We start from the raw sequence: 8,800 nt of genomic DNA on the forward strand, positions 1-8,800 counted from the left end.
CTTCACCCACAGCAAAAGAAAGGGTTGGGACCCCCAGGTTTCCCTGCCTCATTCCTTGCTGAGCAGGGCCACACAGCTCCCCTGCTCTTTTCCCAGTGTCATCTGGTTAAAGAATTGCCATTTATTTCAGGGTAGGAAGGACCCATTGTTTACTCTATGCTCAGGGAAAAGGGAATGGTTTTGTTGCCAAGGAACTATTTTTAATTGTAATGTGCATCCCGCATGGCTGCTGCGTGGGAACAGCAGGAAAAGTGGGGAAATTGGGAAAGTGGGGAGAGCAGGAAAACTGGGATGGGATGGGATGGGATAGTGGGGGAAATTGGGGAAAGCAGGAAAAGTGGGATGGGATAATGGACAAAATTGGAAAAGTGAGGAAAGCAGGAAAAGTGGGGTGGGATAGTAAGGGAAAGTGGGGGAAGTGGGATTGGGATAATGGGGAAAATTGGGAGAGTGAGAAAAGCAGGAGGGATGGGATGGGATGGGATGGGATGGGATGGGATGGGATGGGATGGGATGGGATGGGATGGGATGGGATGGGATGGGATGGGATGGGATGGGATGGGAAAGTGGGGGAAACTGGGAGAATGGGGGAAGCAGGAAAAGTGGGATGGAACAGTAGGGAAATTGGGAAAAGCAGGAAAAGTGGGATGAGATAGATGGGAAAAGTGTAGGGATCACTGCTGGTCATTATGTGATGGAAAACCTCGAGGTGTCAGCACCAGTGTCCCCTCAGCTGGGAAGCAGCAGCAGCCTGTCCCTCCCAGCCCACATTCCCAACAAACCATCCCAAAATGTTCTGCTCAGCCCCATCTGAGGAGGAGACACAAACCAGCTCAGGCCTGAAATTATCATGGAGCAGGGAGCACACAGCTCCCTCCTGGTTTAAATAATCCCAAAAAAGAGAATCCTCTGGATGGCTGCACTCAGCCAAAGCTGAGCAGGGGGGGAAAGGAGGGATGTGCCCATTTCTGTGCCCCTGTCCCTGGCTGGCAGCCAGCCCCTGACACCTCTGGCAGCGCCGGGGCCGGGCTCTATAAATACGTGTGCATGACAGATCTGGCAGAGTGTGTTCCTGTAAGTGATGTCATCTTTGGGGGGTTACTTAGCAACAGTGGAAAATGTTTTGGAGGCTCTAATTTTTCAGTGTGGCAAAGCCATGTATTTATGCAGCTTGGCTAATCAGCTCGCTGGAGAGGCAGCCCCGATGAGCTCATTTTCTTCATCATTATTTTATGTGAATTGGGCTTTTAGCACTAAAGAGACCACAAAGATTTAATTCAAAAATGGGATTGCTTTATGTTTCCAGGGTATCATTAACATGGCATCTACGCAAATAACCATGGTAACAAACTGGTAATTAGTACATATATGGCACTTATTATTAATACAGAAACAGGACAAGTTCCAAATCAGCACAGATTACAGTACATTATTACCATAGTAATTACCTGCAGTAACACACACAAATTGAACTAAATGGCCAATTGAACTAGAGTGAATGGCTTTTTATTCCAGTCCCTAAATAATGTGCATTCTTGGCTGAGTAGTTCAAGGTAAATAAAACTGTTTTTAATTTATTGCCAAGTGGTTTTTTTCCCCCTTTGGTGGGAAGGGCTGGGTATGGCAGGAGTCAAGAACTTTTTTCTTTTTTTCCATGCTTACTGTATAATTATTGTACAGGCTAAGCCATTCCTGATTCCCAGAGAAAGACAAAGAGGGTAAAAGTTATTAGTTTACTTTATTAGTGGGTTTATTTCTCTAATTTCAGCCATGAAGTAATGTTCAGTGTATCTACAAGAGTCAGTGCCAAATAAAGTAGGGACCAAATCCAGTCTTACAGTCCCTGGGTTTGGCTTTTTTTTTATTGAGAGAGAAGGAATATCTGCATTTGGAGTGGATTAGAAAACTGAACTTTTTGGAGATGATCACATTTATGAAACTAGTGAAAAAACAGGGCTTTGGCCTAACCCTTCCCCTATGGGTTTGAGGTATATAAAAGCACTGAACCCACAAACCCTGAGTCAAACCCAAGCTGCCAAATGCATTGGATGAAGCCAGCAGTGCTGAGATGAAGCCAACCACCAAAAATAGAGGAAAAACTCAAAATTTCTTCTCATTCTCTCCATTTTGCTACATTTTATTAGTGCTGCCCCAGAGCAGGCAGGGATGGAAACCTTTTCTCTCTGAGTTCCTGGAGATGCTGAACACACTGGGCTCAGAGCAGTGGCAGCAGACTCCCAGCCCTTTAAAGATTCAATCCATCCCTCCATCCTAACTTTTTTTTTTCCCCTTTCTAATGGAAATAACATTCAGAGAGACACCTTGAGGAGGAACCTCTGTCTGGCCTCTGTGTCTGCAGTTTGCAGTTTGGGAGCAGGAGCACACACTGCACTCACTCCTGTTTGGGGGCAGCCCATCCTGCAGGTGCATGCTTCAAGACCTCTTTTTTTCTTATTTTATTTTATTTTTTTCTTCCTTCTTTCCCAACTTTGCCTCCTGAAATGATTCTCCTGGGCTGTCTGGATGATGATGATTTTACCAGTCACCCCTTTCTTCCAGCTGACATTTTTTCCTGTCCAAAGCCACACTGAGCAAGTTCTCAGCATGCATAAATCCCTTGTCCCCCCTCAGAGGAGGTGCCTCCCCTCTCCCCAGCCCACAGAATTAAAATCCCAGCCATCCAAAGATTTTTTTTTCCATCCCTTTCCTTCTCTTTCCTCTAGACAAGCATTAATATTTCCACTTGCAGTGGGGAATTCACGCAGCACCATGGCTGGAGCAGCACTGGGTTGGGTGTGCAGGGTTTGGGATGAGGCAGACAGCCTGGCACAGCCCTGCAGAGCATCCCACACATGGATCTGCAAGAGGGAAAAGTGGAGGATGTACCCCACCAGCAAACCTGCTTTGTTGTGCTCTTCACCCATGTGCATCTGCTGGAGAATCATAATTCCTTTATCAGGTCCATCTCTCATTGTATTTTACCTTCCCCAATTCATAAGAAAATTATTATTTTAGCAGGCAGGCATTTAATTAAGTTTCACTGTGTTTGCTTTGGCTCTCCCAGCATGGAAAATCTCCTTTTAACAACCATCCCAGAGCGTGGGCTCTGATCAAGCCAAACTGCCTGCATGCAATTCCCTTCTCCCAGCAGTTCCCTTTCCCCTTCCAACCCCTCTGAGCTGCTCTTCCAGCAGCACAAAACTCCCCTCTGAGCAGGCAGCAGGAGCTCAGCCCTGCTCAGCATCCTGGCTGCTGCCCACTCCTCCCCTGCACCCCTGCCTGACTCACAAACTTCCCACTCCAAATTAACACCCATTAGGGCTTATTTCCATCAGCCTTCCCACGCAGCCACAGCTCAGCTCTGCCTGCAGAGCAGCCATGGAGCCGTGTTTTGGGGCTCACTTTAGCCCAGATTTCTTTCCTAGAGGGATGTTGCCTTCATGAGAGCTGAAAGTATCTTTTTTTTGGGGGGGTGGGAGCAGAGCACAGCCCCTAAGGAGCTGCTCATACCTGGGATGGGTTATTTTATCCATCAAGTTCACAGAACTCCATTCCCAAGGAGGAAAAGGTTATTTTTTTTTTTCCTCTGCAGTGCCACGAGCAGCTCATCTTTGGGAGGTAATTAAGAGCTGCTGTTGATGTTTTGGTTTAATTTAGGGGAAAAAAACCTTGAAAACAAATTGGATTTGGTATCCTCAGCTCCCTGCTCTGCTCTGCTGCCAATCCTCAGGATCTGGGACCTTTCTCATCCCTGGCATCAGCACCCACACCGTGCTCTGCCTCCCCCACCTGGGATTCAGCATCTCCCCCAACCTTAAAAACCCCAAAAAGGCCAAAGCAGGGCTGGATTTTCCCTCTCCCCTCCTCTCCTTGCTGTTTTGTTTTGCAGTTGCTGCTGTTGCCATGCCATCTCCTTTTGTTGCTATGGATTAATAGTGTTTTTTACTTATTTTTATGTATGTCCTGGGAACATGATTGCTTAATTTGCCCTGCAGGTTTGTGGGCCTGACAGGCATTTCCACATCACCACCTTATCTTAATCCAGTTCTGGGCAGCTTGCAGGATGAATAGCTGCAGAAATACCTGTTCCTGTGGAGGTTTGGGACAGGTATTTGTCCCAGCAAGTGGCCAGGGTGGGAGTGGTGGGGACACAATGTTCCTACAGCCTGTGCTGGGCCCTTTCTGATGTCCTGGTTTTTATCTAACCCAGGAAAACAACTCAGGAGTGAGCCTGGGTGGAAGGATGGGCTCCAACTGTCCCCCATGGACCCCCAAGGTGTCACAGCTGAGGAATTGCATGAAATATATACATTTATTTCATTATAATGGGCACTGAATCAGGATTTGCCCTCCAGCCCTTTCTGTCCCTGGAAAATCCAGATGACTAGAGAGGGACCAGGAGCCCCAGGGAGCATCTGGGCTGTGCCATGGGAGAGCCTTTGGTGTCCAGCAGGGAATGTGGTGCTGGGAGTGTGGCTGACACACAAAAAAAATATAGGAACAAAGTGTTTTCCAGTGGTTTTAGGAGGTTGTTTTGTGCTGTGGAGGCAGAAGACTCAGCAGATCCCAGCTCACTGGTGTCCCACAAATCCCAAGAGCTGTTCCCACACTGCCCATGGCCACAGTGTCACTGTCCCCAGCCAGCCCAGGGAAGGGTTTGTGTAAGGAAACCCTGCAGGTCTGTGGGTGGGTTGTGGGGAAGCCCAGAGGAGGGATCAGCTCCCCACACACCCCTCATGGAACCACCTGTGTCATTTCATCAAGTCAAACCTTTCATTGCTCTGTCCCCCCTCACATAAAACAGGGGAAAAAACTCCATCCTTCCACCCCATTACTGAGAATTTTGTGGAAGTGACTTCACCCTGTTATTATTATTTGTACCTTTGGCTCCTCACAGCCCCAGTGCTCTAATAAATATGGATACAGGGACACAGGAACACAGGGACACAGGGACACAGGGACACAGGGATACAGGGACACAGGGACACAGGGACACAGGGACACAGGGGACACAGGGACACAGGGACACAGGGACAGAGGGACACAGGGACACAGGGACACAGGGACACAGGGACAGAGGGACACAGGGACACAGGGACACAGGGACACAGGGACACAGGGGACACAGGGATACAGGGATACAGGGACACAAGGACACAGGGATACAGGGACACAGGGGACACAGGGACACAGGGACACAGGGATACAGGGGATACAGGGACAGAGGGACACAGGGACAGAGGGACACAGGGATACAGGGGATACAGGGTCACAGGGATACAGGGATACAGGGACACAGGGACACAGGGACACAGGGATACAGGGACAGAGGGATACAGGGACACAGGGGCACAGGGATACAGGGATCAGCCTCTCCCCTCCAGCAATCAATCCTGCCTCCTCCTCCTCCTGGGTCATTTCCCAAGCAATGCTCAGACAAATTTGCAGTTGTGGAGGTCCCTGGCTTGCACACATCAAAGGGGAGCTGGTGACATCATGGAGATCACAGAAAACATCAGCTCTGCCTGTCTGGGGAGGGGAGAAACCCAGCTCCTTGCAGATCCACAGCTGGTGGGGCTCTTAATTACACAAGGGCTGAGGAACATTCCAACCATAACATCCTGCAGCCTCCCTGCCACCAGACAAGGCAGCTTTTATTGGGGTGGGAATGTCTCTTTAATGAACTGGAGGTTTTTAACTTGTCAGGGGGTGCTGGGGAATGGGATCCACTGCAGTCATTTTTGGCCAGGCTGTTGTGCTGGTTGTCCCTTGGCCACCCTGGTGCCCCTCTGGTGCTGGGGAGAGGATCCTTGATCTCCTGGGCACCTCACAGCATCTTCCCTCTGGTCCTGTGGAAATCCATCCTTGTCTGGTGAGGAGAGGAGTTGGAAGCATCTCTGAGCCCCTGGAAGTGTCCAAGGCCAGGCTGGATGGGGTAACCTGGGGTAGCAGAAAGTGTCCCTGTCCATGACAGAGGGGTGGGAAAAGACCTTTAAGTTCCTTTCCACCCAAATTTCATTATTCCATGGTGAGTGAGGGTAAAATCCTCATGGCACAGCAGCAAACCCATTCTTTACCTCAATTACCTCTGCCCTCATCAGCCCTGTGCTTGCACCAACTGGCCTTTGGGGGTGGGGGAGTTCCATGCTAATAAATGTTTTTTCCAGTCCCAAAAGCATTGTCACCATCTCTCTCACTGCTGTGTGTGGTTATATGTGTGATGCCATGGAATTCTGCAGTTTGGGGCTTTAGTGGTGTTTTTTAAAGTTTTTTTTTTTTCACCCTGTTTTAAAGCAGCACCTGATGCTGAGAGGTTGCTCCACCCCAGAGTAACAAATCTCTGGTGTTGTCCCCTTTATTTATCCTTTCTCAGAGACTTGCAGCCCCCTCTGAAGGGCTGTTGGCTGCCATCAATCCTGGAGGAGCCCGTGGGGGCCAGCAGAGGAGTGACACCAGAGATTTGTCCTATTGATTAACCCGGGATGGGAGGAATCAAACACCAGGAGCAGACAGAAGCCTGGGAGGAGAGCAGGGCAATTGTCAGCTTTGCTTTGCAGGTTATTGGCTTTGGAAGATCTCATTTTTCTTTTCCTACCTGGAGGCTGAAGGAAAGCAGTAAAACTTTCCTAAATTTCTTCTCGTTTTCCTGTTTGAAGTTCCTCAGTTAACACCACACGCCAGAGAGAAAAACCCCCCTCAGAATCCCCCCTCTGCCAAGTGAGATCTCACATTATTGCCTCTGACAGCTCTCATTCCTCAGGCACTTTCTTTTTCCTTCCTCAAAGGAAAGGGGGGGGGAAAAAAAATCAAAGTTTCCAAACCTGAGCACCTTCTGAGATTGCAAAATGCAGCCTCGTGTTGGGAGGGATGCTCAGGGCTGGAAAGCAGGAGGGAGGATGGATGCAATCCTTGGGAAGAGTTACATGTGTTTGCCATTGCCTTTGCCTTGGGCCCTTGGAAAATGTTTGTAGTTTTCAATTAATCTCGTTAGTTTGGAAGTAGATGGAGGGGCGGGAAATCAAAATAATTTCATGGGGAATTCTCTTTAATGGCATTTTAAAAACGTGTAATTGAGAGAGGTGCTGGTGGAAAACATTTTAATAGTGCTGAAATCCACAGAGGGGGAGCAGTAAGGAATGTTCAGGACAAGCCTGGTGTGGGGACACAGAGCTGCCAGTGGGGCTGGTGTGGGGTCAGCACAGCTTTGGGACCCTCAGCCAGGTCCCTGGGCTGCTGATAAGCCCTGGGAGAGCCCTGCTGGCCATCCTCGAGTCAGATTTTAATTCCCTTTTGCTGCTCTCCTGAGGCTGGAAGGGGTCAATGATTCCTGCAGTTTGTCTCTGCCTACTCACTGATTGTCCCCAGGGTGCTGTGGGGACACTGGGGTGCCCTGGAGGGTTTCTGGGGTGAGGATAGAGCATCCCCTCCATCCTGAAGGGATGGAAAAGGGCACAGAAACCTCCCTGCCTGGCAGAACCACCCAGAGCATCCCCTCAGAGAGCCCAGCACGCCTTGGGGACACAGGACACACCGAGCATCCATCCCACTCCCAATTCCCTGCATCCCCATTAACCAGACAGGCAGCACTGCTCCCTCACAGAGATGTTTCTATCCAGGAGCATCCTCTAGCAGAGGGACCACCAAAGGACCAACCCCACTCTGCCCCTATTCCAGCAGAACCGTGCCTCCTCTGCAAGCTGAGCACTCCAATTATCGGATTTGCCTTTTTCACTGCTCAGCAGCCCCGTGCCTGGCCCGGATTGCTCCCTTTAATCCTGGTACCGGCCCGGATCGCTCCCTTTAGCCCCGGTACCGGCCCGGATCGCTCCCTCTGGCCCCGGTACCGGCCCGGTTCGCTCCCTCTGGCCCCGGTATCAGCCGGGATCGCTCCCTCTGGCCCCGGTACCGGCCCGGATCGCTCCCTTTAGCCCCGGTACCGGCCCGGATCGCTCCCTCTGGCCCCGGTACCGGCCCGGTTCGCTCCCTCTGGCCCCGGTATCAGCCGGGATCGCTCCCTCTGGCCCCGGTACCGGCCCGGATCGCTCCCTTTAGCCCCGGTACCGTCCCGGATCGCTCCCTCTGGCCCCGGTATCAGCCCGGATCGCTCCCTCTGGCCCCGGTATCAGCCCGGATCGCTCCCTTTAGCCCCGGTACCGGCCCGGATCGCTCCCTCTGGCCCCGGGCGGTCTGCCGGTGTTTGCCGGCTCCATCAGTGATTCATTCCTGCCGTGGCACAGCGAAACTCGGCTCGGTGCTTTCCCCGCTCCGGTGCCGGGCTCTGAACTCGCTTTATTTCCCCTCCTTTGCTTCGCTGGGTTTAACGAGCCCGCTAATTGTCGCGGAGCGGAGGGATGTGACACTGACACCCAGAAAACCTGGATTTTGTCCCCAAAGGGTTCCCCATGCCAGGACACGCTGTCTGCTCCGTCCCACACCTCTCTCCATCCTCCTCCACACCACAGACTCACTCTGGGGTTCATCCATCCTCCCCCAGCCCAAGGCTCGCTGGTTAAACCCCCAGCAGGCAGGGGAAGGGTGGCTGGGGAGGGGCACACTGAAGGATTAGGCCCACAGTGGCCCAAAATGATATTTTTATGCCCCTCTTGTTAATGAGAATTTGGGGATTTCGGGGAGAAAATATCACCTGGCATCACTGTGCCTAACCCTAACACTAACCCTTACCCTAATCCTGATCCTTACCCTTTCCTCCTGTTTTTTGCCATCAAGCTCCTGCCACCTTCCCAGCCACTCCTCTGAAGGACATCAAAAAGCAAATTATGCCAGGAAGATCCACCCTCTG

Source organism: Erithacus rubecula (assembly GCF_903797595.1).
Source record: "Erithacus rubecula genome assembly, chromosome: 21".
In the NCBI taxonomy this organism is placed as follows: Eukaryota; Metazoa; Chordata; class Aves; order Passeriformes; family Muscicapidae; genus Erithacus; species Erithacus rubecula.